The sequence below is a fragment of the Agelaius tricolor genome, unplaced genomic scaffold (assembly GCF_023055355.1).
Source record: "Agelaius tricolor isolate 1412-34295 unplaced genomic scaffold, bAgeTri1.0.p SCAF_7, whole genome shotgun sequence".
Lineage (NCBI taxonomy): Eukaryota > Metazoa > Chordata > Aves > Passeriformes > Icteridae > Agelaius > Agelaius tricolor.
The window spans coordinates 12,695,012-12,718,818 of record NW_027269267.1 but is presented as its reverse complement, the minus strand read 5'-3'; positions in this window follow the sequence as shown (position 1 = coordinate 12,718,818).

The window sequence follows — 23,807 nt, the reverse complement described above, 5'->3', positions numbered from 1 at the left end:
GCAGCAGTTTGTTAGTAGAAAAAAACCCCACGTTTTGAACATTTACCTGAACTGATAATTGACCCTTTGTTCAGTAGTGTGTGTGTGCACATGTACAAGTTTACCCCAGTAAACTTGTTTAGGTATTTTTATTATTAATAAGTGGTATTAGCACAGTTTTTCCTGGTTTGTATACCTACATTGCATTGTTTTTAAAACTACATTTGCCATTAAATGTAAGCAATACTCTTTTTAAAAAAATTTGAGCTTTAAAAAAGTGAATGATTCCTCGATCTTATAAATATCTACTTTGCAACCCAACAAGATGTAGGGCTTAGATATTTGCTTTAAGAATGAACACAAGATATCTACAGATCAATTTTTTTATGGTTGTAATCAACTCTGATTCAATGTGAAGTAGAAATTTTCAAAGACTTCAGTTGCTCTAGGTGTAATAGTTGAATGCAATTATTCTCCATTAGATGCAAGCTGCCAAGTTCACTCTTGGGAACTCTTAGGAAGCTATGTATGTCCAAATAAAAGCTGCTAAAAGAACCATTTCCTCTCTGCTGCTGCACTGTTCTGAGATTTCTAAATGAACCAATACATGACAAAAGGTTGTTCATTCAGTGTTAGCCCATGTAGCCCAGTGCATCCAAAAGGCAGTAGATTGATTCTGAGAATTCCAGTCAGAAGTCAAAAACAGCTGAAGACTACTTCAGCTTTGAAACTCATTATGTATGATCCTTCAAGCAGCTGTCCATAGTGAGGAGGGTTTCCTAGTCTCAGCCACTACCACAGCTGATGGAAACAAAAGGAACAATATCGGACTTGAGCTGCATTCTTTTACACAGACCCTGCAGTAGAGTTGCTGCTCTGCCGCCTCCTGTAAACGTAACTGTGAGCACCATCAAGAATGATCAATGGCATGAATACAGAGTAATAAAAAGACAGAAAGAAGAAGCAGTACACAACCTCATCCATTTTACAACAATCTAACATTTCTGACTGCCAAGGATCGATTTTTTGTTGTCACATTAACACAGGACAACATGTATCAGCTAACTCATTTCCAGTTTTCTGCTATTAAAACCAGGAATGTTTCCTTGGAATCTATTAGTTAATGTGGCTTCAGTGAGCCAAAAAGGCTCAGCTGAAAAATTTTACTGGAATTAGATTTTTGAAACCGTGGGGCATAAGGTGCTCTCTTCATCTTGAATTCCCAGTTTAATTACATTATACTAGGCATGCTGACAACAGAAAAAACATCTTTTCAATAAACGCTTTAAATCTGTACAAAACAGAGTAGCTGTGGAGAGCTCTGTGGGGCCATAACCTTTTACAAAGTCTTTTAAGGTTACTCCTGTTCATTAGAAAAAAAACCACACATGAATAATTAAGGAGAAATGGAAAGAGAATCTAGCCTTCTGTATCCTAGCTGAACATACCAATGCTTTTTGTTGGCGTGTAGTAACCACTGCCTACTGCAATGGATATTTTAGAAATCTGAGTATGTACTTCTGTCATTTGTTGAGTCAGACAGCCAGAATAGATTTTTGAGTTTAGTTTTGACAAAAACTAAACTAACTTCATCAGTTTGTCAGGCAACTATACTTATTCAGTCTTATTTAGGCTGATTTTCATCAGGAGAGCTCTCTGTGCTTTGCTAAAATGAGAAAGCAAATCATCAAGTGCAAAAATGAATATGGAAAATGGGATTTTTTTTCCTCTTTAAGCAGGGGCATTAGACATTAAGACTGGAGTAGGGAAAGTATAGATTATAAGATCTCTGTACTACTCAGTCAGAGTTACTCTTGAGTGCAGGGGACAAGGACCCTATCTCTCTTTAAGTAGCAAATTGACTTAATCAAAGCTCCACAGAGGCAGACCAGAGCAACTCAGCTTAGCAAATTTATCACTCAGAAGGTGCACTATATTGCCCCAAACTGTTTCTTTTGCTTGTAAAAGGACTACATTTGCTAAACCGTGCCATCAGAAATCTGTGGTGTAGAAGCTGTTGCAGAAGAGTGGAGGTTGCTAATGCAAGTTAGGCTGAGTTTACAGATCCTTTACATCTGGAGAACAAAAATGTGAATCTGTGGCACCAACAGGCATCGGCGTGACGTGCAACACTTTGGTACCACAAGGGAGAAAGTGACTTTGGCAGTCATCCTGATGCATTAAAGTTTTCTAACAAATTTCTAGAAATATCAGTTTCTGCTTCTGCACGAGCCTGGAAATATGATTCAGCCTTTACAGATGATGACATGTCCCAGTGTAGTTCATTCTCAATTCATTTTGGGTTTGCTAAATTAAGTTTTCCCTCTGCAGCCCCTTCAGAGCTCAGTTCAGGAAGATTCTTCCACTTGTTCCTCTTACAAAAGCAGAAAAAGCAGAAAGTGTGTCTATTTACCTGGCTGTTACAGGAAAAAAAATCTTGGCATTATATATTAATGCTAGAACAGCTAGCAATGTGAGACACATAGGAACTTTGTTCTGTTATTTTTTATTTTTCTTTTTTTCATTTTGAATAAATATTTTAGTCTTCAATCAAAACCTTTTTGTGCTGACAGATGGACCTGATTTTTCCCCAGTTCACAGCAGGTTAAATGAGGTGATAAAATAATTATACACTGATTGAGAAGAGTGCCGATTAGATTGAAAGGAGACTAATCACATAATTTTTGAAGAGGTAGTTCCCTTGATGTAGCACCTGTGGAGGGGGTCTCCTTTCCTCTTTTTTTCTCTACTTTAGGCTTCTTCGGATTTTTTCCTATTGTTTAATATTAAGGATTTAAAATCAAGTAATTTGAGATTTTTTTTCCACTTCGTCTGAACTCATATTTAATTAATACATGCTCAAAAACTAAGACTCTGCATAATTTACCCTCACTGAACACTAGCTTAGACTTTCTTGAAGCAGCAGGCATTGCTCAAAGGTGTACATTTAATTTTGCCCTTTTTTGTCAGAAAGGAGTATAGAATACTTTCTTGATTTAGAGAGATGGATTAAAAAATAGGTGCATCTTACTGTGATTCTGAAATAAAAGTCTGCTTTGCTGCAGGATACTAGAATACATACAACAGAGCATTTTCTTGTAATAAAAGCTGGCAGCTGAGCTTTCATTACCTAGTCACAAAAAATGACATCTGGACTGAGAGAAAGTCAAACGCATAGATGAAGAGAGGTTAAAAATCACTAGATAAAAACTGAGGTAAAATCATGACCAAGAGGTGACAAATGCCAAAGACAAGGGGAGTAAATTTCCCTGCCAAGGGATATAATCCTGAATAACAAAGAATCCAGAATTCTAAGGCTTACAGACAATCAGTTTTCTGTATGAAACTAATCATAAATTTATCTGTGTCAAAATGGATAAAAATATGTGCATCCAAGTCTCAGAGCTCCTAGAGTTACACAATGGAGTTCTGCAGGGCCCAGGGGAAACTTTCAGGCCAATATTGCTCGAGGCTAAAATGAAATTAGCATCATGGGCCTGATAGATCTCCTCCTAAAATAAAGTGGAAGCTTTCCATTCACATTTATGAGAGCTAGATTAGGTCTGATATTTATTTCTGGGATCCAGTACACTGACCATCCTCAATATGGCCCTTTTGGTACAAATCAAATTCATACCTGAGCTTTTAATTTACAGATAGCATGACTCCCAAAGCTACCATGAAAAAAGGGTTTCTACCCTTTTTTTTTACCCTTTTCTATCCAGCTTCATGGATCTTAGGTACAAATTGCTTGAAGTGATTCAGAAATTAATATTCTGTGTCTTCTTTGTCTTTTTCTCTGTCAAATATTGTAGAAATTTATTTTGCAAAGAGGTGCATAATAATAAATTTAAACATTGCACGTTTTAAACTGAATCACACAGTGAGTAATGTGGTTTGAGATAAAATACAAAGGGGGCTGGGGATTAGAGGGAATGATTTTGGGTTTATAAGTAAACATTTTAGCATGTCACTGTAAGTATCAGGCCACCTAACAGTTGTATTTATTGCTGGATTTTTTATCTAAGTATGAAAACACATTAATATTGACACTTTATGGACAGAAGAGGCTCCTGTTCTTGCCAAATGTTGCAAAAATTATTAATGTTTGTTAGGGGTGGTATTGTGCAAAGACCCTGTGTGTATTGTCATTATTCACATAAATGAGCATTTTGCATCCAATAGCAGCCTCTTAGCATCTAACCCAATGAATGCTGGAAAGGGAGCAGATTGCAACTCTTGAGTTTAATGCTTTATTTTAAGGTCCAGTAAAAGATTTCCAATGTATTTTTAAAACTCATTGGTATTCTCCTCCTCACAATCAGTGAAACAGTCTGTTGCTAATGTGGAATGAAGCACTGTTTTACCTGCAAAAAAGATGTCATTGCTTTAAACAGGCTTGGCCAAATCAGCTTCTTAAATCTTAACTGTGCAAGGCAAAAGGCTGAAAGATAGTTTATCACTGTCTGCAGCAGGTGTGCTACCAGCCACTTTCATTCCTGTTGGGCTGGTATTCACGAATTATCTGCAATAACGCAAAGAAAGTCTTACTTAATTTGTAGCCCAACTAATTGTTTCATGGTTTATGAGCTCAGCATTTCAACAAACAGGAACAAAGCCAAATTCTGTTCAGAAACTACCTGCCTGAAAATAGATATTGTAAAGGATTTAACATTCAGTTTTTTGTTTAATTAAAAACAGGAGCATTATTTCTAATATCCCAATTAAACCTTTTTCTGCCTTAAAATCTGGGGGTGGAAAAAGTTGCAAAAATAGTGTTTTGAAAACATTAGCAGGTAACTGCAAATCTTATGTGAAAATGTCTGCTTTCTACAAGCAGACAAGAGAGAAGATGATGCCTTTCAGAGGATCAGAAAGGAGGTGTTCTTAAAATAAAATTGGGCCAGTTTCATTGACTTATTCACCCAAAGCCTTCAGTGATTGTTTCTAATATCATGTTGCAGTGTCTTTCATCTGCCAGTGAATGCTCTGCTGCATTCAATCACCATAATTCAGGTTGACTCAAATGCAGTTGCCAGGTTCAGAACCTGGAACATCCTCTTGAAAGGCAGGGGTTTATTTTTCTTCTATTTTTAAATGCCATCCAGAAAATGGTCAGGGTAGCTATTTCACTTAAATTCTTGTCCAGAAATGTGAGGACAAAGACAGTAATGAAGGGATCAGGAGGTACACGTGTGATCAGTACAGAATGATCCACTTTTATTTGCTATAGAAAGAATGAACCTGAAAGAGGTTTACAAATGTCTCTGGAACTGTTAGCATAACAAGAGGCCAAAGCACAGAAGTAAGGAAGGGTGTGTACAGTTAGGACTGCCATTTGTGAAATCATTTAAGCAAAGCTGCTGGTACAAGAAAAGAGTAACTGCAAGTGTAACTGCACTTTGTGATTCAGGGTTCACCTCTTGTGGAAAGAGAACATTTCTGATTCAGACCTTCTCCAAAACACAAGTAAATAAGACTATAAAATATATTAGTGAGGATTACAACACAGGCTTGTGTCTCATACTCTCCACCAAGTGAAAGTCCTTCAAAAAACAGTAAATACAAACCTATTAAGGGAAATCCTCTGGGGGAAAAAAGTCAGTGTGGCTGTTTGAAAGCTAAACACAAAAACCATATTTCAATATTGCAAAGGTGATTAGGTTAATGACATTTAGAAGGAATATAGCTAATATTATTTCTTAGCTTAGGAAATTGAGACACAGATGATTTCCTTATTTGCATATAAATTACATTAAAAATTGTTTAACCAGGACTTTTGGCCCCATAGAACATGAAATTGAATTAAAGGGGGTTTTTGTGGGTTTGTGGGTTTTTAAACATAGAGGAAGAAATCTCTGGGAGTTTTGTTGTTGTATTTGTTTCTGGATAACAACTTAGACTTCATTAGAAGTCTGAAGATTCAATATCAGTAAGACACAAAATGATATGAATTATTAATTCAGGTCCTCTGTCTCAAGTTTTCCACTTTGGATGTCTGTATCTTTCCACAAGCATTCTTTGCTGCTTAAGCCACACAAAGGTGGGTGAAACTGTGAATTAAAGGCAGACTTCCCCACGAGAGGATTAGAACCCCTGAATGTGGAGGTGCTCCTTACTAAACAAGCTCAAATTAAGCTATAAAGGGCTGAGTGCACAAAATGGAGGAAATGGGGCTCTTAATTTGCCTTTTGTCTGGGAGTGAGCCAATGGCAATGACAAATGCCTACACACATCTGTCTAGGGAGGGTGTAACACCTTTTCTTACCATTGCTGTAAGCCTGTGTACCTGTTCAGCAGACACAGCAGTCTTGACTCTATAAACATATCTTGACATTGTTTGAGAGGACATAACATTTCAATTAGATCATGGTCTAATACTTTAAAGCATTTGCTTCAATCAAACAATTTGCAATTTTGGTGTGTAGCTTCTGGAGCACTGATACACGGTGGCAATAATGGATTCAAACAGACATATTGGTATTAGAAATAGCATCCTGTTACAGCTATTATGTCATGGATTTAAAAAAGCATTTAACATCTTTTCCAACCATTATGAAAATTCAGCCACACATTTTCAAGCACAAGACTGCTTTTCAAAAATTGTGCAGTTAGTGCTTTGTAATCTCTTATGTGACTATTTCTCTACACAGCTCTCTTCCTCTTGGTTTCACATCACTTTCTAATCTATTCCTAGTAAATGTGCTTTCTAAGTCAAGTAATAGTCTGCATTATTGTATACCAGTGTGTACTGGAGATGCAGAATAGAGTCACAGAGAGCCACATAAAATTTCTTCCCAGTGCAGTTTTGCATCCTTTACCCGCAGTAGAATTCCACATTGTCATAACAAAGACCTCCTGGGCAGTGGAGCAGCAGTGCCCAAATCTGAACTCTTTTAAAAACCAAAAATAAATTTCTAGTAACTTTAATGATCACAAACCTGGGGAAAAATGTAATCTCACTGAAGGATTCAAAAACTTGTATTTTTAATTTTAACTTCTTACTTCTTTGTATTAGTCTCTGCAGTGGAACTGCAGAGAATGTGAAATGGCTCTTTGAAATGCATTTGAAACTATTTTTTATGCTGGCCCCTTGCTTGCATATTAGGTTTCAATCTAGAAAATACTTAAGTATCCTCACCCTGATTAACTGTACCTAGTGTCATGGGAACTCATTAAACTAAACGCTGAAATGTTAGTAATGTTTTTTTATAAGTTTAGCTGAGATAATTGTAAAAGAAACCCCAAAACCCTCCTTTGGACAGAAAGCTCTTTTTTTCAGGTCTACTAAACATGTGTGCAAGGCTTTTTTAGCATTATAATTATTTGTCATTTCGTCAATTCTCATGCTTTTAAAATTAGAGTAGCTTTTTCTGCCTACAGTAATTAAGTCCCTCTCTGATGTAGCACTTCAGATGTTTTTGCTTATACCATCAAAACAGGTATTTCAGATTGTTTGGAATATTGAGCATTAACAACAGAAATTTCTTGATTTGCTCTTCATTTGTGCTCCCAGGGCTTTTTCTGTCTTTTTATTATTTTTTTTTTTTTTTTTTTGATATTGTTTCCCTGTCCTTGACACTTTCACAGTTTTTCAATACTCTACTTCCAAGGGAAATGGAAATGCAATAGGTATGGTCTTAATATGTTGGACTTTTTTTTTTTGTTTGTTTGTTTTTTCCAAATATTAACACTGTACCATGCTACATAGCCTACACAATAGATACCTCCAAAAATATATCAAGCACTAGAGGGATTAATTCCATTAAACATACTCAAGTAGAACAAGTATTAATTTTCTCCTCATCTGTAATAAAAAAAGAAAAAAATGGCTTATGTAGACCTACATGCAAACATGACAAGGCAGTTTACGGGGACATTTATGTAGAAAACCACATTGTTATTATTTCCAATTGGTTAAAAAAATTGACAACACTTTAGTCTCTTCCTCCCTTTAGAAAAATTTCAATCACCTTCAAATAACATGAAGAAGGATACTTTAAAGAAATCTTTTTAAGTTTTGTATTGTCCTTCACTCTCAAGGACTTGTTTTCCCCAAAGATAAAAGGTTCTATATAAAAGTAAGGTTGTTTGGACTCACTGGAAATAGATTTCCCATTCCTAAAGAAGTCTTGAGAGTAAGAAATGGCTAATAAAGAGGTGATTTGTTTTTTTCTTTTCTTTCACTTTTGAGATATCCTGAAAACTTTTTTCTACTAAAAATCAAGTAAAACAAAATTATGTGTTGAGTGAAATTATTCATGAGTGAATGGGTACCCATCTTTGAAATAAAGATGGGTACCCATTCACTCATGTACTGAGGATGTTATTAGAACTAAAGAGAACTAATTTTTTCCCATTCTCACATTTACAGTTTCCTGAAAATGTGCACATGCTACAGGCAAAATGTTAACCTTAAGAAGGTGTTGAGACAACAAGAGAGTGAAAACAGCTAATTCTGCAGCAATTCTAGTACAACACTGGTGTACCTTTCTTTCTCCCAGTTAATAGACAAAGAGGTTGGGAAGATGCCATGAAAACTCTGAATTTAACAAGAAGCCTTCCTTCTTCTATTTTTTACAATGCATTGTACTCACTGGTCAGCAAGAAACAAGGTAAAAGGAGAGAATAAAACAGGCACAGTCCAGCATCAAAGGGAAGCATCTTCCTGATTCTGAGCATTGCTGGGACTTCAGTTGTGCTGCTTAAGATGAGGCTGCAGTGCATTCCCATGGGACCTCTTTTTATTGTCTACAATAATTAATTGAATACAGAAATCCTGCTGTCATTTAATAGAGTAGATTTTGATGTTTAAAGAAACAAATTTCTTTATATTTTGTAATAATGGAGAAGGTATATGAAGAACATTTGGAAGATTGTGTGATTCTGAAAAGAAATGGTAAGATTTTAATTATAAAATATTTCTCCTCTTTCCATTTTATAATCTCAAAAAAATGTTTTGTGTGACTTATTCACACAAACAGTGAAGGTGTATAAACTTTCAAGAGGTTCTGAACTGAGGTGCAATAAGAATACTTAATGGCTAGAGGTTTTCAGTTTCCTGCAGATAGTCCAATAGACTTTTTAGTGACATGTTCAAACTTGATATTTGCAAATAAATTTATTTCAATATGTTATGATTTGAATTACAGCCTGCTAAACCTGACAGTGAGGTAGATTTCCTGGACACATAAACAAAGATATTGCGCTAATTTTATTATTTTTTCTTTTCACGCTATTTTTCTTAAATTATTCAATTTATAAGGGCAAATATGGTTATTTTTGCACAGTGCTATCTGTGATATAAACACTCAATGAGATTCCAGTGATGACTGATCTTGAATAAAGTATTTCTTTAAGTATGTATTGGATTGGCTGCTCTATTATTATTGTTGTTGTTGTTGCTGTTGTTGTTGTTATTATTCCATTCTATGTGTCTTAATTAATTGATTACATTCTTCATACATTTTTAATTGATTACATTCAAATCTTCAGCATTCTAGACATGTGATGATCCTGTCACCCTGTGAGGGTGACTGGGCCCTGGAACCTGGACCAGGCTGCTCAAGAGAGGTTCTGGAGTCTCTGTCATTGGAGATATTCAAAATTCTCTCTGCACTGTCCTGGACAACCAGCTCTAAGTGGCCCTGCTTGAGCATGTGCAGGACAAGGTAACCTCCAGGGGCCAATTTTGTACTTAGATTTGCTCAGTTTTTTAACCAAAGTCTTTAAACCATCTTGATTTTTAAAGAGTTAAAGAATTTGAAGTTTCTATATTTCACCTGAGGGAATGATGATTGGATAATGCACAATGAAAGAAGTTCAAGTTAGTTAATGGATTTCTGTAGCAGTGCACTTCTTGCTCCCTTACATGCAGAAACTCTGTTGTGGTGAAAAATGGGGAAAGATGAGCAGGGTAGATACAGCACATATTATAAAAGGGAGAGGAAAAATCATGAAGGCAAAGTAATTTACAGAAAGAGTCTGCACTATCACAAAGCAGCAGAGATACTGTATACCCACAATAATGCTTTTGTAATAAATCTGGAGTTCCAGACTAGGCTGACAAATTTTACAGCTATTATACAATGGTAGAGGCATAGAATGGTTTGGGTTGGAAGAACCTTTAAAGATCATCTAGGTTCAACCTCCCTGCCATGAGCAGGAAGAACTGTCACTAGACCAGGCTACTCTGATTCCCTTCCAACCTGGCCTTGAACACTTTAATAGTAGCACTGAATGGTGTTAGTAATTCTTAGGTTTAGTGTTGATCTGGTAACAATTTCCAACGAAACAGAGAAGTGAAACGCAACACAACAAAAAAGGTAGAAATGAGCCTTGGTTAAAGGTTTTTAGGAAAATGGGGGCAAATTTGAGATTTTTTTAAGGAAAATCACTTAGGAGTGGTTGTTTCCTTTATCAGAGTGGGCAGAATAGCCAATGAAACTGAATACCAAAGTCTAAACTAATGACCTTAGATTGCCTTTAAAGAGACAAGGAAAATGCATGTCCAGTAAATTGTCCAATAAAGAATCATCTATGAATTTCTGTGAATTTCTGTATTCAGAAATAAAATTCAAGTGCCCAGTATATGAACAGGTGGTCTAAAATCAAACAAATCACAGAACGTGCTGAGTTGGAATTGACCCCACGAGGATCAAAGTCCAACTCCTGGCCCTGCGCAGACACGCCAAGGGTCACACCCTGTGTCCAAACACTTCTTGAACCCAGGCTTGGTGCTGTGATCACTTCCCTGGGGAGCCTGTTCCAGTGCCACTTCTCAGGATGAAGAACCTTTTCCTGATAGCCAACCTAAACATCCCCTGACACAACTTCATACGGTAAAAATCTACCAGTTAGACTAAAAACATGGTCTTAAAGCAAACCTTCTTTGTCCAAGGTGGACTTCAAGTTATTTTGGATATTCAGTAAAATACTTGAGAATGCAAGGACCAGAAAAGAGCATTAATAAGCTCACCCATCAAAAATATGTTTATGTACGAAGCAGAAATAATATTTTAAGTTCTTGGTTTGTTAAAAAAATTATAGCCATGACATTTTTTCTCTTTTTCCACAACCCCCAACATAAATCACACTGTTCCAATAAAAACACACAGAAAGCAACAAAGCAGTATCCTTACTAGCATGTCACAATCTACTAACTGCAAGATTTTCTGCATTTTATCTGACAACAATATGCATTCTCTTTCTTTTATTTTCAGATTTACTAAATCAAGAGTCTTTTTAGAATAAAGAATATGGAATGAGAAATATAAACAAAAGCTGATATTAGATTCTGAGCATAGTTGGATGTTTATACAATGTGACTTGCAGACCAATAGGCAACTAATATTTCACAGTGAGGTGGAATGTAGAATCTGTTTCATTTTTCTGTTTTATCTCCTGTTATGTTTCTGTAATTTTTTGATTTCCAGCAGAAATAGTTTCTAGAAACACATTGTTGATGCACAAGACCAGAAATTTTTTCTAATGGAATATACCCTCATCAGGTAAATATTCATATGACTCAATTAAAGCTAATTTCTGCTTGCTCTATGTATAAACCAAAATGACCTTTCTTAGAAAAAAAATAATTTAGAAATTAACAGTAGACACCCTAAAGTAAAGGATTTATATGTAGTTTTAACATTCTACTCCATCTGTCACAATGGCATGAAAGAAACAATACCAAATATCCCTCTTTTTGTCTTTCTCATTTTTTCATTCAAGGACAGCTGAATAAGGAAATACGAAAAGTTGACTACAAATTTACAATTCTTTGGGCTACCATGTAAAGACTTACAGAATTTTCCATCTGTCCTAACAGCTGGAGACTTAGTCAGATCCCTGGCAGGAACTGTAATCTTTCCTTTCTAATTTTTTTTTCCTTTGGAGGAAGATTGAAGAGGTCCATAATTTACCATGATTGCTTTAAGAAACGATGCTGTGTAATGAAACATTCTGGCATATTATTCTTTAAACACGGAAGGAATGGGAAATATGGAGGGCTAACTTGACTAAATGAGAAATAGTATATAATGACAGGTCTGAAAATTGCTCCAAGAAATCTTTCAGAAAAAACAGAATTATCATATTTTTATGCTAAACATATATGTATATAAGGAAATAACTATATTTCTGTTTTCTCTTGCTCATTTATGCCTTGATACAAACAAAAAGCACAGGAATTTCATTAACTTTGAGCAAGAAGCTGAATGTTGTTTATGGGGCCAGGGGGTGGAATATCAGGCCACAGAAAATATTGCATTTCTGAAAAATGAAAATATATCACAATTGCCTTTGATTTTTTACATTGCAGATGTATAATTAAGTAATCAAAACTTTCTTTCTATATTTCTATGGAATTATTTCATGTTTTCTCTCCTTCAAGTTAAATAAGAAAGATGAAAAATGCCACTTGTGAACACTGTGATATTTTGTACCTAAAGTTGCATACCCTCTTCTGCACTTTGAGTTTCTACAACCTCTATTCCCTAAAATAATGTTGGTCATTATATAATTTCACCAAATTTACAAAAATGGTTTATAGAGTAAATATTCAGTCACGTGAAGGCAGCCAAATCTTGCCTTTTGTAGTTTCCTTCAGCACATATATTTGAGAGGCTATTTTGCACATTACAAATATAAATGTTTTAGGGAAATTTTGAGAGAATAGGGGTTCCAAACATTCTCGAAGAAACAATCTGATGAATAAAGAAGCAGAGATGAAATTTTCTTTATAACCAGAGCAGCATTGTTTTCAAGATGATAAAAGCACTGGAATGCCTAAATGGTCTATTGCTTGTCAGGATACTTTGTGCTATATACTTCTACTAAATATAGTTAAACATACCAATCAAAAATCCAGGTTAGTGAGGGCAAAGTTTCTCTAAAAACTGTTTATCTTATACTCACTAAATATTTTATTTTTCTTCCTAAAACCTTGAGAATGTTATTTATTGTATTTCAAAATGTACAGCAAATACAGGAAGGATCATAGTGCTTTAGCTGGGAGAAATTATGACAGGCAAGCAATAATATTTCTCTTTTTTTTATTCCCCCTTTTTTCTTTTACATTCCTTGCTTACAAAAGGAGGGGATAAGCTTGTGTATATATATACAAACATATATACATATATAACCCTAAAAAGACATTTTTTTAATCTTTAGTGCTTATGTAATAATATTTTTAGTAAAGAACATGTCTTTGTGACTATTTCTGAAAACCTTCCATAATTTTTAAAAAAATTTTCTTCCTAATGTGAGTGAGGAAAAGCTTTTATATCCATGGATTAGACTTCAGGGATTTAGTATCTTCAGTCAGAGTGCAGCCTAATTTCATTTAGAATATAACTTCAAGTATCTTTAAGAAAAAGATGGTGCAGAAAACAAAAATATATTTTATTATGTTCTTAAGAAAAAAAAAAGTAAAATATTAACCACATATGAACAAATATAGTGGTATTTCCCCAAACACAAACATTTTTCCCTCAATACTGTTTGCTTCTGCTATTAGCAAAAATAAACTCAGATGTTTTTGTAGAGGAAACCACTAAAACCACTGGTGTACATGAATAACCAGGGTCTCATAGTACTGACTTTAAGAGCACCACAGCCATGATTTGTAATCATGTATAACTCCCAACATTGCTTTGTACAAGGTGTGTATGTATATTTAGTGACAAACAGACATTTTAATTGGGCTAATTCCAATTAATTTAACCAGTCAGAAAAAAGACATTTCTTGGTTACTGTTTTAGATTGCGGGCAGGAAGCACAACTGACACATAAATTCAAGGTCATGTCATTTCGGAAAACAGCTCAATGTCTAACAGTAGACAAAAAATAAAGGCATCTAGTATTCCATTCTATGCAATTTTTTTTTGCCTATTTTCAGACTTTATTTCAGCCCTTTAACATTAAGCCCATATAATTTCATTTCAAGAAGCATTAGAACCAGTTTTGCCCTTGGATATTTGGTATCCTGTAACTTCAAGGATTCAATATTTGATTAAAAAAACCGCAACAAAACAACAAATACATATGCCAAAAAAAAAACAAACCTCACAAAATCAAACCAAAACCCAAAGCAAGAAAACCTTTAAAAGAACAGCTAAGTCTGTATAGGCTTGCTTTGATATTTCCTTTATCTTAAATACTTTTATATAACTGGGGGAAGATGTGTTATCATAGAAGAGCCCTGAGATAATGGGTAGACAGTCCAGCATACAAACTTTCATTGTTACATAAAGATTTATTTACAGTACTTTAAAAATTATTTAAATTTCTCCATTAAAAACAAATTAAAGTCATTAGGCATTATAACAGAGTAATGAATTAAAGCCCAAGCAAAGGTCTTTGACAATTTCATATAGATTAAAGCAATGTATTCACATTTCTTAACATTAAATTAATACCTTACCCTGAAGTAAAAATTTCAACTTTTCAGTCAGGATAAGTTGTTACTTTCCCTATTTGCAGTCAGATGAATAATAACAAAGGATAAATAATTCAGCAAACAGACATTTTACTGAAGATACGGGGCTGAGTAAAGCTATTACTTTGATTTCTGTACACCATGGACTACAGGATGTTGTTCTTCAATACCTTTGGTGGCATAAAAACTTTTGTGAGTAGTTCAGACAAAATCAAGCAAAAGAATCAAAATAGCTATTTGGTATAAAAAACTCAGCTGCCTGGCTTCATGTAAATGAGGTTATAAACGGCTCTTGTGATCCTTCTCCCATCACAGCTGAAGATGATAGGCATATGGATGGTGTTAAAGACTTTAACTGAAGCAGCTGTTTGCAAAATGAGCACCTGTTAATGGCAAAAGGGTAGGTTCTCACCTTCATTATTTTGAAATGTAGAGAGACATGGCTAAACATTTTCAGTGTGCAATGAAAGCCATAAATCTTTAAGTTCTGCATTTGCCTCAAACGTGCAAACAGTGCCACAGCTTTTTGACTTCATGCACAGACTCATGGTGGAATAAAAACATTTAAAAGCAAATCAAATCATTGATTCCATCACAGGTTTTATGGTTCTTTGTGTATTTGTATCACAAGTAACAATGTAGCATGAGGGAAGCCAAGTGCAAAAATGTCACTGGACTTGGGATGTCTTTCAGCTTTTTATTCACTCAAATTACAGGACCCTATTCAGTTTTGCTGTCCTATCCCATTTTCCTCTGAAGCTGAACTTGCAGCTTTCCATCTGTGTTGAAAAGAGATGTTCCAGGTACTTTGTTTCAATCAGGTGACAATGCTCAGTCCGTGAACTCTCCAGTGTAACTGACAGCCCCACAAAGTTAAAAAGGCCAAAATGAACCCAAATGAACACTAAAGTATGATGCTGTGTGCCATGCAGTCTTCTAGATGCAAACAGACTGTGTTGCAGAGCAGAATAAGAGGTGATTATGGAAAACAAATTATTGAAAAACTTTCTTGACACAGAAACACAGCACTAGAATTTACCAGAAGACTCAAGATTCCCTGCCTTTTGCATTCGCAGGTAAAGGTCCAAGATCTAGTCAAAAAAAAAAACAACCCACTTCTCAGCTTCCACTGAATTTTAAACTTCAGACAGCTGTAAATTTCAGCATTTATAGCAAAAGACAGCAAGTGAGCTCTCCTTCTCAGTCTTGAATAAAAGTGCTCAGTAGATACCTACGGTGTCAAACATAGGTTTAAAGTTCAAGTGATATAAAATCCTACCTTAGAGCGGGCACTGAAGCTTTCTTGTCCTAAGGAATAACAGATAAGGAAAGGAAAGACATGAAGACCTGGATCTTCTTCCATTCCTGGCCTTGCTACAAACTATCAGATTGACCACTGGTAAAATGCTTAAACATGCTACAAAATAGGGATAATCTGTTTTACCTCCTAAGGACTAGGAGAAGATAGGCTCTTGCATTACTTAGGCTTTAAAATATGCCATACTGAAAGAAAATTTTGATCAACAGTAATTGATTTGCTCTGTACATACATGTGTATATAGAGAAAAATGCATGCACAAGTGTATTAAACTAACTTCTGAAATATACCCAACTTTTTGGTTTTCAAATATCTTTGGGCCTTTAGAAAGAAATTCCTTGTTTTGTTTTGTTTTATTTTTTGTTTTTCTGTGGGTCAAAATTCTCTCGTTTCTTTTATTTATAACAAAAGAAATTGAACATGAATGTCACAGTAGGCATACATAACAATTGTTACTTAGGCTGTAAGGTACAGCCATGCTTTTTTACACTCCCTATGTTATGTGTTTGTCTGTTACATGATGATCTGTAGCATCTCCAACAGCTGAGGCCAGAACAAAAAGTCTAAACATAAAGAACCTTTCTAATTGAATGTAGTGAAGTTATTGTGCCCAACAACATTATTTTTTCAAATTTTTTTGCACATTTTTAATGACTACACACCTCAATAGTCTCAGTTCCTGTATCTTATCAGTTTTAAAACAATGGCTGCTCCAAAACCAAAGTTCATTTTCTGCTCTTCTGGTTTCAGTGCTAAGCCAGAGGGAAGACTGCCACCTAATGATCTGTAGGTGAGTGCAGGTTACAGCTGGTATCTTTTGGTTCCAAGTTTTTGCATCCTCCACTGCTGGTAGGCTTAATAGACATCCAGGGGTGGACAGTCACTTTTATGGTTGGTTGTATTTGCAAACACAACTGTGGAGCTGCTTGAATTAAAAAACTGAATGGGGAACAGTGAGCAGCTCTCCATTTGGCTTCCTAACAATAAAGAATCTGGAAAGCATCTCAACCTGCCTTTGAAAGGTTTTTGAGTGCAGCAGTGAGGAAAAGCCATCATGGGGAAAAAAAAATGAAAATCCTGAAGTATCCTAGTTTGCTTTGCTAAATTCATGGAGTTAGGCAATAAAATTATGACATAAAAGAAGAGCAAATGAATTAGGAAAATATCACAATCTAATTGTAGGTTTATAGAGAAAACTTCTCCCATCACAAACCTGAGAATTACTTGGTGGGAAGAAAAGATAAATATTTTCATGGTACATTTGAAAAATTGCATGTAAATTGCAAAGTTGTATTCAGTAGGAGTCTTATTTCAATGTATTGAGACATTGCAGGGGGTGTCAGTCACATTAATACATGCCTCGGGTGGTTGAACATTCAAGCATCCCTTGTCTCCCATTGCACCAGAGGAATGTGTTAATGAGTCCATAGAACATAATCCTGCCATATTTAATGCTATGTTAATTTGAATGGCTGAGGAACAAATCCTGGGGCTAGGAAGATCCATAGCATGGAGCCAAATGAAGCCATGCATTTTGTCTTCCTCCTCTGGTCACACAGACCTGGTTCTTGTAATGAGAAATTTCTAAAGACACCTTGAGGGAGGGGGAGCTTCTGTGTAACTGCCTTCCTCTCAGCTCTGCTGTCCTCAGGGATCAGTGATAATAAGACTGCTCTACTGAGGATTATTTGGGGGTGGATTGAGCATGAATTTTTGGCAACCCCGCTGCCTCACAGAAAAGTGGAAGGATTTTTTATATCTCCTCTTTGTTGCCTGTTCTTATCTAACAATTCCAAGGGAAAATGAGGAAAAAAAGTATTAAAAGGTCTTTGCTGCTCAGCAGTTCAAATACAGCCTTTTAACAAATGTTACAACTCCTCTTTTCAAAATGTAGTTTATTTTAAATATCACAAGAATGAGAAGTCCCATTCTGGCTTCAGCCTTCCCCCAGATCTAGGGCAGGCACGACTGCTTAACTGGGCCAAGAATATCCTAAGTTACCCTGTGCTGGCTGAAGAGTGATAAGGATTTGGCTAAATCCTTTTCTTGTAAGCAGAGATTGCCTACTCAGAGCTTACCTGACATGGGGAATACTTGGTTCTACATTGGTGACATCAAATTCTTTCATTATTTTGGCTGTACAAATAAAGATACTGGTGTCATCCCCCAGCCCTCCTCCTATTCAGAAGCTCCTAAGGGAGTTGTAGGCAAATTCAGTGAAACATAAGAGGTCTATGAACAAATTTCAGCTCCATTTTAAATACAGAGAGCCAAACATGGGAGTTTCTGAACAGCACACAGTAATTATGAAAAAATACCAAAGCAGGAGAGGTGCAAATCATATGATATGTCCTTAAGGATATGAAAGGAAAGTTTCAGCATTCTCAGGACTCTCAAAGTCAGCTGAAAATTTAGATATCATAGCAATTTGAAGGTTCAGCATCCTGAGAAGGGAATGGACACATATGTATCTACTCTAAATACAATTAATGGGAAAGACCAAATTTCAACATTGTTGCCACTTTGTTATCATGTCACTTCTGCATTCAATAAGTTGGAAGAAGACCTTACAAATCATTTTCTGAAATAGACCTTGTACTTTTTTCAACATGATTCCTGTTAACTTTCTTATGACCAGGTGTTCTAAGAAATAATTGATAGACATTGCAAGCAGATGACCTGTACCCTCACCATAACTCTGTCTCAGTCCTGGTTTCACCTCTAATTTTCTATCAGCTTCTCCCACAAAAAAAAAAAAAGTGCAGGTCCTCCTAAAAGTGTCCTTTCTACCACTAATTGGTGAAAAATCAGATTGGAGTAATATGGAGAAATAATGTTTGTGTGTGTGTATGTTTGTGTGTGTGTTTGTTTGTTCAGAGTCTCAACTGTAAGGAGAAAGTTCTAATTTATAAAAATTTCAAATGTGAACTGGGAATTTCCTTAATTTCTTTCTGTCTTTCTAGAGCCCTTCTCCTGATAATGAGCACACCTCTTTTACAAGAAGTCATTGTTTCTCTGCTGTCTCCTGTATAACTGAAGAGCCTCTCTCTATCTTAGGCTAAACTTGCTCCATTTACAGTCAAATTATAATTAACCAACCTTTAAAAAAATCAATTAATGATCAAATAGTTGTAACCACAAGAAAAAAAAGAAGTGTATTTGTAAGAGAAAAGGACATTGATTACAATTCAAAGATATCTTAAGCACTTTCAACCACTGCTTGACAAAACAAATGAGCTACAACCTTAGCTCTGATGTTTCTTTGCTTCAGTGTCCATTAAATTGGAATTTTATTGGCAGACTATAGCTTAGTTAAGAATTTATTCATGATATGTCACGCTGTCCTTTTGGCAAGGAGAGAAATTTGGGGAAAGATTTTTAATTAAGTTTGGGTTTTTTTTTTCCTTTTGGCTTTAATGGACAAAGGTGACATTCCCCTTAAAAACTGAGTTCTTTTCTCTTATATTTGCCTATAAAAACATCCAAAAGTATGGCTGCAGGGAAAAATTACAGGTACAAGTGTCAAAATTAATAACCTCAAGCAATAAAACTTCTTCAAAATTGCTGCTTTCTTCACAATTAAACAGTAGCCATATATGCCTTTAGATGCCATCTTATGGAATTATAATCTCCAGTATCATTCCTTGTTTATATGGGTAGATTTTTATAAGCCAGTCACACTCTTATTGCCTGATAAAATCAAACAGTGTTAATCTTTGAGGCTAAATAAATGTTATAAGTGCAAGACCAAGTCCAGTCTGAAAAAGAGGGAAAAGTGACTTGATAAATATTCCATATTGTTGAAACTTTCCAATTTTGTTTTCTTGAGCAATTGAAAACTGCAGCACCTTGCCAGTTAGAAGAGAGAAAGAAATTTAATCTGGTTATGAGTGATTAAAAAAAAAAAAACAAACTAGCTAAAGTGGCATAACCCTGGGGAAAAAAAATATTTGTTGGGATTTTTTTGGATTATGTTCTGGAAAGCAAGCATAAGAGATGCATAAGTCTTTCTCCAGTTCTATTTTCTATCCTCCCTGACTAAAAATCACTCATAAAAGTTAAAATAACTTAAGTTGTAAATTTAGAGGAAATTAGTTGATGTCCCCAAGGAATAATCCCATGCAAAACCAGAAATATTTACTATTTAATACCTACTTTCCAATGTAAACCATCCATCATATGCTTTATCATCCTTGGCCACAGGTAAGTAGAAGAAACCAGTGAAACTATATGTAACAGCTTGTTCTTGAAAAGAGAGGGACTTCACTTGTTTCTCTCCATTTGGAGATGCAGTATTCACTGAAAAAGAAAAGTGACATTTTTTGACCTGAGTTTTACTGATGATCGCTGACAGAACACAATAGATGCTGGAGCACATTTCAACAGTGAGTTTCCTTAGAAACTTTATTATAATTTTCACTTTATTCTCATTTTAAAAGAAATAAATAGGTTCCTTCTATAAGGCTTTGATCATCAAGTCAGATGCAAGCAGAACATACAAGAAGGGATCTATTTGTGGGTTACAAAGAAGTGCCTTTAGGTTTATTTTTAGAGCTGATGGCTATTAGTCACAATTCCATAATTGCTCTTCAGGTGTTTAGAGAGTTCACGATATTAGTACAGAGTTCCTATTTTGAAAGAGTAATTGAGTGTGTGTATAAGTACTCTATTATGAAGCATCACAAGAACCCAACAAAAAATATGGTTTTCTTTTTCAATGTTCCTAGCTATGTAAAAAGCTATTCCTGCAAGTGAGCAGGATTTTCCAGCAACCCCTTGGAATCCTTGTATTGCATTCATGCCAACAAAGATAGGGTTGTTTTTTATTTTAATCTGCATAAATTTTACTAAAATTTTACTTGCAAACACTATTGTAACCATTGAAAAATCACTTTTTTTGTGCAATGTTGTACTTTCTAAATTTAGAAATTCACTTCTGCTTATTATTTTATATCCTCTTTACATATTAATGACAGGAATAACCTCATGCAGACTTAGGCATCTGTCATATACCTTCTATTTCCAAGCTTTTAATCCACTTTCCTGTCTAGTTGAGAGAGTGAAATAGATCCTTCAAAGGTGAGATTCACTTAAGATGTCTACACTAGAATGAGCTGAATCATTCTAATGCAGCTTCTGTTTCTCCCCCATGCCTATAAAGGTAGTCTGGAGCTCAGGATGATGATGATGCTCTGATGATGATGATGAGAGCCTAAAGTTATGGAAGATTAGTTCTGCCCTAATTATCAGAGTTAGCATCACAAATTGCAGTGGCATAAATTTTGTTTTAATTTGTTACAATACGTTGCAAAGTTGTCTTGGTATTGATTCAGACAAATCTTTGAAACCCAATATAAGTATTCAATTTGTGATCCTCTGACAGAGATGAATGTTTTCACAGTCATTAATGACAGGCAGTCAGACCTCTATTTAAAACCAAAGACTAGCTTAAGAATGTTTTACTTTTTCTCTTAAGGGACGGATTGTCTTATATATTACATATATATATATATACGTATATGTATATGTATATGTGTCCTTGTGGAAACACCTGAAACTGTTCCATCATTGCTGATATCACTAAATCAGATTTTGATTTGTATAGGAGTTGAAGTTTGGCTTGGTTAGGTGTTTGGTTTTCAGGAGGTTTTTTGCTTTTTTCCCAATCTTTTTCTGGAGATTTTACCATAAGTATTTCCATGTTAAAAATTCATAAATATGCAGTCAGACATAAGCCACAGATCTAGAATAATCTGACAGTTACGTATTGGTCATTTATTTCAGTGGGATTTTTAAAATTTAATGTCAAGCCACACAAAATAAATATGTGAGAGAGAGGCCATTGTGGGGAAGAACTGCAGGGAAATGAAACAGCAGAGAGGAGACAAATTAGCTGAAAAAACCTCTCAATCTGTAATCCTTCAATTAAGTTTAAATCATTCACTGTTGTATCTGTCTGTATCAGCAGGAAGATGCCCCTACTACAAAGCATGAAAATGTGTGTGATATAGTGTAAAACTAGTGACCAGAGATAGTAAAATTATTGGAAATTTACAGAGTATTCATTGACCCATGAATTCCAAACCCCTGTCTCCTGAGAAAATACATTGCTTATTAACAGCTTGTAACACCAAACCCTAATAATACATGCAGTTATAAAAGAGATGTACATTTTTAATGTGTGATTTATGCACTATTTTTTTAAATGGGGCATTGTTAGTAAGTGTTTTCAGCCTGGTTTGGAATTTTAATTGTCCATAAAATACATTGATGTTGAAAACGTAACAGCAAATAATTCAAAGACATTCTGCTTTTGAATGCTAATATTTGAATTTGTCCTTCTACCTGTCAGGTATTCTGTTCAGAACTGAAAATGGGAATTTTCAAAGAAACTTGGTCTAATTTATGATTTTGCTTGTTTTTTCTCTGTATTTTCCCCATCTTCATAACATGGTTGGCAACAAAGACTGGAATTTCCTAATTATCCTCACAGATTAGTGTTGAATTACCATTATCAGCTTCTTTTGCAATGTTTGCCTTTTGCTCAGCCTGGGTGTGATCAGATTAAGATGTGATAGCAGTGACAGTGCCATGACATGCTGATCTTTGCATGGAAGCAGATGAAGGTGAGGTTGGGCAGTTATCATTTCTTACAGAGCAAATTTGTGCTTCTCAGTGGAATACTTAATTTTGAATTTTATTCCTCAGAAGATGAGGAGTGAAGATTCAATGCATTTCCACAAATCCATGTTCCCGCACGGTCACTATCAGCAGCAAACTTGGATTTCTGAGGCTCTAACATGGCAAAGCAGGAAGCAAGGTTACAGCCATTTTATAGTACCCACAAGTCTGATGTTCCTGGCAACTGCCTACCAGCTAACAATTTTGTTTGAGATGTCCTAGCAATTTTGCATCCTCAGCAGTTATATTTATTTTCTGTAACTGCACATGGGCAAATTTAAACAACCTTTTCTTTTTAGTGGTGAAATAACAGTATACTCACAGATATACATCAAGGTAACAAACCTGCTTTGATTCAAGCATCTCAATAGATCACAGTGGATTCAAGACCTACTGAATTTCAAGGAAGCCTTCCAGGAGTGCCTCTAAAAATTCTAATAAAACTGTTCTGCATACTACTTGCTGTTAAATATTCAACAATAATAAAATGTGCTTTACCTTTATGAAGAGCTACAGAGGCATTAACTAACTAAACCTCATGACTCCTATATATAATTCAGATAAATGCATAATTTAATTTTACTCTTCTTAGTCAAATTAGCTACAATAGTGAACAAGCCTTTTACTAAAGAGTGAAGGATTTGAGAAAGGACCTTGGCTTCCTTGATTTTCTTCACTGATCTCAGAGAAATCACAATTTCCCTCCAGCTGTACAATAAAGAGGGAAAAACTAAAAAGCTTCTTATGCACTGGTTTTAAAAAGTCATTATAGAGAAGGACAACAAAGCCAGTACTACCTCAGATACAACATAAAATTTAGATTTTTTTTTTTTAATTTCAAGGCACAATTTTGTTTGTATATTCCATACTTCACAATATGACAACACATTTAGGTCCATGTTATACATATACTGATATCTGCCACTATAGGCTGTTCTACACTGCAAAAAAGTATTTTCTGGGAGAATGCCCACTGTTCTGAACCTCAGCACAGCTGATTCTTTGGAAGGAACTGCCATCAAAAACCAATGGCTTGATGGCTGGAGAGTGACACTTTCCCCAGTGCATGTGTTGAAGCAAGAACTTATGCTGACCTCAGTGTATCCATGTCTTAGGTTGGAAATGCAAGATGTGGCTGGGGGTGTGAATTCTATTGCCACCTGTTAGAGGTGGGGCAATTTTCTTCTGCTAATTGAGCCACCTGTTAAAAGCAGGTGGGCAGTTTTCTTTATCTCTTCCACAACCAATCGTCCCTCTGGGAAATATTTTCTGTTAATGACCATTGACTGTCACTGCATGATTGATAAAATTACATCATCCCATTGTAAGATGCTCTGCCCAGAGGGAGGAGCCAAGCATTCCTACCTGGATATAATCTGAGGTTTGGAACAC